Below are 6,097 nucleotides of genomic sequence, written 5' to 3'. Positions count from 1 at the left end.
AACTCAAATCCATTATCAGTCACTTCACAGTCCCCGGCAACCAATCCTGCACAACCACTAATCTATTTTTTGTTGCTATCGTTTGGCCTGTTCTGGATACTGCATGTAAATGGAATTAGACAATATGTTGTGCTGTATGATTGACTTCTTACACTTAGTATAGTGTTTTCAAGGTATACCCGTGTTGAATTATGTGTTAGTGCTGCCTAACTTTTTCCGACTGAATAGTATTCCATTGTATGGGAATACCATATTTCTTTGGTCATTTATCAATTGATGGACATTTGAGTTGGTTCCTTCTTTCAGTTATTATGAGAATGCAACTATGTACTTTTGAGAGACCTGAGCCTGGATCAAAATGCAGCTATTTTAGAATAGGCCTCCATATTGTAACTCGGGCCTAACCGGGCCCTGAGCCCTAAGCCAAAAGCTCCTGAAAAAAGAAAAATAAACTCACCTTGTGATAAGCTCCCCTAGCAACAGCCAACCAGCAGATAACAGGGAAATACCTAAAGTTCCAGGTGTCTTTTCAAGCAGTTAAGGTGATTGATAACATCCCGAAAACCTGCAGTTTGGCAGCCAATCATTTTAAAAGGTTTCAACCCCAAAGCCATCCAATCACCTTTACTAGGACCATTCCCGCTGCTGGATACACTAATTAATTTTAAGAAATGTTCTTTGAATTTCCCATGAAATGAGATAATTTGCTATAATGTATAGAATGTCTCTAGAAACCCTACAAAACCCTGTTAACTGAAGAGTCAGGGTTCTCAATTCAGATCTGCTGTGCCAGTGCCGGTTGAGAGCTCAGACCAGGGCCTGTAATAAAACTCTTGTGTGTTTTACAGCGGTATTGGCTCCTTGGTGGTCTTTGGGGACAACTGAACTGGGCATAACACCTTCAGATACATTTTTTGTGTGGACATATGTTTTCATATCTCTTGGTAGATACTTAGGAGTGGAACTTCTGGATCATATCAGCTCTGTTGAGGACAGAAATTTTGATCTGGTTTGTTCACTGCTAATCCAGTGCCGACATGTGGTAAACTTAGAAAAACTTATTAAGCAAATTGAGTAAATGATGTAATAGTTATCTAGTGAAGACACGATTTTTCCATATATATATATATGTGTATAAACATGCAGAAAGAGATTTTTGTTTGAGATTTAAAAGTATTTATTCGAATCAAGAACCTCCAGCCAGAGCGGTGTGGAGGGGGCTTCCAAGAGAGGAGAACCCAAAGGGCCCAGTGGCAGTCGGCTTTAAGTACAATTTTGAATGGATAAAAAGCTTAAGAATCAGATTGGCTTTCGGTTACCAGGCAGGGACCAAAACCATCGGAAGACCTTATTTACAATTCCCCATGCTGTCTGGGCTGCTAAGGGTCAGGTAGATAACTTGTTTTCACAATAAGCTGCACTCAAGGGAGCTTCCTTGCTATTCTCATGGTAAATTTGGAGATTCCAAAGGAAGGAGGGCAGCCTGTGTGTTCTTGCTAAAGATAACGTTTTGGGGAAGGAAGCAAGTATTTTACACCCCAAATTCCACTGGGGTTCCCTGACTATCTATTAACCCATCTGACGCCTCACTTCCCCCTCCTGGAGATGGAAACCCTAACATCTGTTGGGGGAACTGGGCAATGATCACTCTGGCTGCTTCATGCTGAAAAGGGGCGTCTTGGGAAGTGGGGTCAGGACAGGGTTCCAGCAGGAGGTGGCTTCTCCAGGGGCCGCAGTGCTGGCTGCAGAAACTGCTTCCATTGAGGTTTCATGTGCATGGCCACCTAGAATTTTACTTTTTTAAGTCCAGAGAAAACGAATCTAACAAGCAGTTTAAACTCACAGGATCTAAAGTCACAGTATCTGAAACCAAGGACAGAGTCATTATTAGAGACCCCAAGAAAAGTGTCTATTCCATGAGCAAGTTTATTCATTGAGAGACAAATACAAACTGACAGAAAGGGCTTGAAAATAATCAGGTGGGCTTAAGGCCTTGTCAGTTATGAGGCTCTGACCTATCTATTTCAGAAAGAGATTTTGGATGGGACATTACATATAGCACACAGCTTGTCTTGAAAGTCTTTCCATTTCTGGAACCCTGTCCACAGCCAGATACATTCAGAGACTCAAATGTGAATGAATAAGATTTTGTAGCATGATTTCAGTGCTTATACATTTATTTTCTTTCTTGTGGATGGTTATTTAGAACTTAATTCCCATGCTTGTACACGTGCTTTTGAAAAATTGTGCCCTCTGAATAATATTGCCTCCACCCCAACCACTGATAATCACTATTCTATGCTCTGTAGAACAGAATAATATAGTTTCTTCTATCAGTTTGATTTCTCTTCTTATATTCCAAATATAAGTAAGGTTATATAGTATTTGTATTCCTATGACTGCCTTATCTCACTTAGCATAATGTCACCCAGGTACATCCACAAATGTCAGCATTTCCTTCTTTTTATGGCTTAGTAATGTTCTATTTTGTATTTTTCCATGATTTCCTTGTCTGTCCATCCACTGATGAACGCTTAGGTTGTTCTCATATCTTGGCTGCTGTGACTAATTTTGCAAGGAGCTTAGGGACTAATTTCCCATTGTTTGAAGAAGACATGCATTACTTTGCTAATCAGGAAAAGACACTGTCATAATGCAAATGTTAAAAAGAAATAAGAGGGGCCAGCACAGTGGATAAAGCCACCGCCTATGACACTGGCATCCCATAGAGGTGACAATTCAAGTCCCAGCTGCTTCATTTCCAATGTAGCTCCCTGCTAATGAGCATGGGAAAGCAGTGAAAGATGACCAAATACTTGGGTCCCTGCACCTACGTGGGAGACCTGGATGATGCTCCTGGCTTTAGCCTTACTAAGCCCTGACCGTTATGGCCGTTTAGGAGAGTGAACAAGTAGATGGAAGATTTTTCTCTCCCTCTCTCTCTGTAATTGTACCTTTCAAATAAATAAATAAACAAAAAATAACTTATTTCCATATTCTTGTTCATGTTCTGAATAATTGATGTGACTTAAAGAGCTGAGATACTATTTTTCTGCATGAGTTTTACTGATTACAGCTTTAGAATATATATAAATATATATTATATCATATTATATATAAATATACATAATTGTATATAAATATATAAGTAATAAATATATAATTATTATATATAATATATAATATTTATATATATATAAAAGCTGAAAGAGTTACACAGAGAGAGAAGGAGAGGCAGAGAGAGAGAGAGAGAGAGAGAGAGAGGTCCTCCATCTGCTGCTTCACTTTTCAGTTGGCCGCAATGGCCGGAACTGTGCTGCTCTGAAGCCAGGAGCCAGGAACTTCCTCCACGTCTCCCATGCAGGTGCAGGAGCCCAAGGACTTGGGCCATCTTTTACTGCTTTCATGGCCATAGCAGAGAGCTGGATTGGAAGAAGAGCAGCTGGGACTTGAACCGGTACCCATATGGGATGCTGACACTGCAGCTGGTGGCTTTACCTACTATGCCACATTGCCGGACCCTAGAATATATTTTAATTCCCAGTTATTTTTCACTTTTGTTTTTTTTTTCTAGTATCAAGAACCGTGTTTTCACAAGAGTGAGAATTTAGTCTGGTGGTTAAGGCCCCTGGATCTCATGTCAGGGTGCCTGGTTTTGATTCCTGACTGAAGCTTCTGACTCCAGCCCCTGGGAGGCAGTGGTGATCGCTCAAATACTGCATTGTTACCACTCATTTGGGAGACCTGGATTGATTTCCTGGTTCCTCACTCCAGGCCCTGCCCAACCCTGGCTGTGGGGTTGTTTGGGAGGAGAAACAATGGATGGGAACTCTCATTCTTACTCTCTTTCTCTCCTTCCCCACCAGAAATAATAAAAGATAAGAAAAAAGAATAGCATTATCATTCAAATTTCTGAAATTTATTGTAAGAAAATCATGAGGGTTGCTCCCAGGGAATTATCTTTAGGATGTTACCACACAAAACCTTAGAAATGTTCAAAATAAGAATAACGATTAAATAAACTGTGCAATGACAATACTTTGGAGGTCTAGAAGCTCTTAAAATCTATTTATGGAGAATATCTAAAGACACCTTAAATATCTGTCATATAATAAATTAAAATCCTGTGATATAAATTCTGTGAAAAATCACATATATGTAATATGCCAAATAATAAATATTACTACTATGTCTGATTGATAAAGTTACGAGTAGCTTTATATTTTCTTGTAATTCTCACATTTTTCAAAATATATGCGAGCATAAAGTTATTATTTTTAGAGCTTGTTGCTTTTCAAGAATGGCTATCCTTCTGAAATACGAATTTGAACTTTGCTTTGACTATTAATTACTTAGTAAAATCAGTGGAATTTGACAATTTCTTAGAGTGAGAAAAATTTATTTTCAGAAAATGAAACAAAGCAAAATAACAAAGATGTCCTGCAGTAGGCAAATGGATAAACTGAGGTACACTCTTGGCAGTCAAATATTCAGTGCTAAAAAGAACTGAGTTACCAAGTGGTTCAAAGATGTGCAGGACCCTTAATTGCATGTTGCTAAAGGAAAGAATCCCATCTGAAAGGCATACCTAATTTTGTGATTCTAACTCGATGACATTCTAGAAAAGACAAAACCATGGAGACAGCAAAAAGGTCAGAGGTTGCCTGAGGTTAGATAGGAGGGAGAGGTGGGTGGGCTAACTTTGGGGCAACAAGCTTGTTCTGTCTGACCCTGTACTGGTGGACAGAGGTGATGCTACCTTTGTCAAGGGGTAGATAGTGCCAGCAATGAGCTGTGAATGATCAGCTTTGAATGATATGTGTGGAGCCGGCGGGGTTCAGGTGTGAACCCTCAGTATTTGCTGCTCGACTTTGCTGTGAAGCTAAAACCACTCTAAGAATTGAAGAAGAGAGCTCCATGAATCACCTTTAATATTCCGCCATTTCTACTGCACGGGTCTTAGTGTTACCCAAGACATGGACTTCCACAGAAAGAAGAAAATAAAAACAAAGGAGATGAAAAGGACTCTAAAAATTAAAGTTTATTTTTTTTAGGAAAGTAAAATAGTAAAGGATACTCTCTTTCCATACATTTAATGAATCCTATTTGGGGCTTTCTTCCAAGTTTTCTTGCTCATTTGCTTTGTGTTTTACTTGCCCGGAAGGGTGCTGGGTTGAAAAAGCATTGCCCAGTTGACTCTTGGATCTTGAGACTGTTCCTCCCCCAGGCTGAGATAGTTGACTTTCAGCTTCTTTGTGATAGAACATTAGAATGGAAAGCATAAGAGTCCCAGGGAGTCAAGCAAACATCTTAGGAGAAAATCTGTTGAGAACACGTTGGCACCCACTGGTGCTCTGTGTTAGTCTGAAACGCATACACAGCGTGACTAATACACAAACTGCCTGTGTGTTACGAGTGGGCTGCTCCTGACATCACTGAGTGTGACCTTCTGTTGTTTTTGAGAGTCTGCATCTACTCTCACCCCTTTTCTGGGGACGAGGCCCTGGTTTTCCTCTGGGAAACTTCCCCTAACCACACTCCCAGCCCACGCGGGTCTCCACCCCCCAGATCAGACTGCAGCACACAGTTTAGACCTGATCTTATCAGGGCAGCCACAGTGATTGCTCAGAAATGCGCTCAACCAGACACAATGGCAAGGATTTCCTTCAATAGGTAGCGTGTGGTGTGTGTATGCGGGTAGCTGGAAGGGCGTACGTTCAGCAAGGGGCAGCACAGTGCGGAGGAGCATGCTTTCAAGAGTCCACTGCATGGATGGGAGTGTCAGCTCTCTAGCAAGGGTTCCCTGGGCAAGTCACTCTTCTTCCTAGGCCTCAGGCCTCAGGCTCCTCCCTGGACGGGGTGTGTGTGTGTGGGGGGGCCGGGTGGGAGGTGCTGACACTAGCTAGCTCCCAGGGTTGTGCTGGGGATTGAATGAACTAATATTTATAAAGCCTGGCACAGTGTTTGTCCCCTCAACATTTCCATCTGCATATATAACAGTGTCTCAAATTTAATAGACCCCAAGAGAATTTGCCTTTCATGGTGTTTTCCAACACCTTAAATGGCAGCTCCCTCCATCCAACTGTTCAAGCCAAAG

This window comes from Lepus europaeus, chromosome 16 (assembly GCF_033115175.1).
Source record: "Lepus europaeus isolate LE1 chromosome 16, mLepTim1.pri, whole genome shotgun sequence".
NCBI lineage: Eukaryota > Metazoa > Chordata > Mammalia > Lagomorpha > Leporidae > Lepus > Lepus europaeus.
This window is presented reverse-complemented; position numbering follows the sequence as displayed.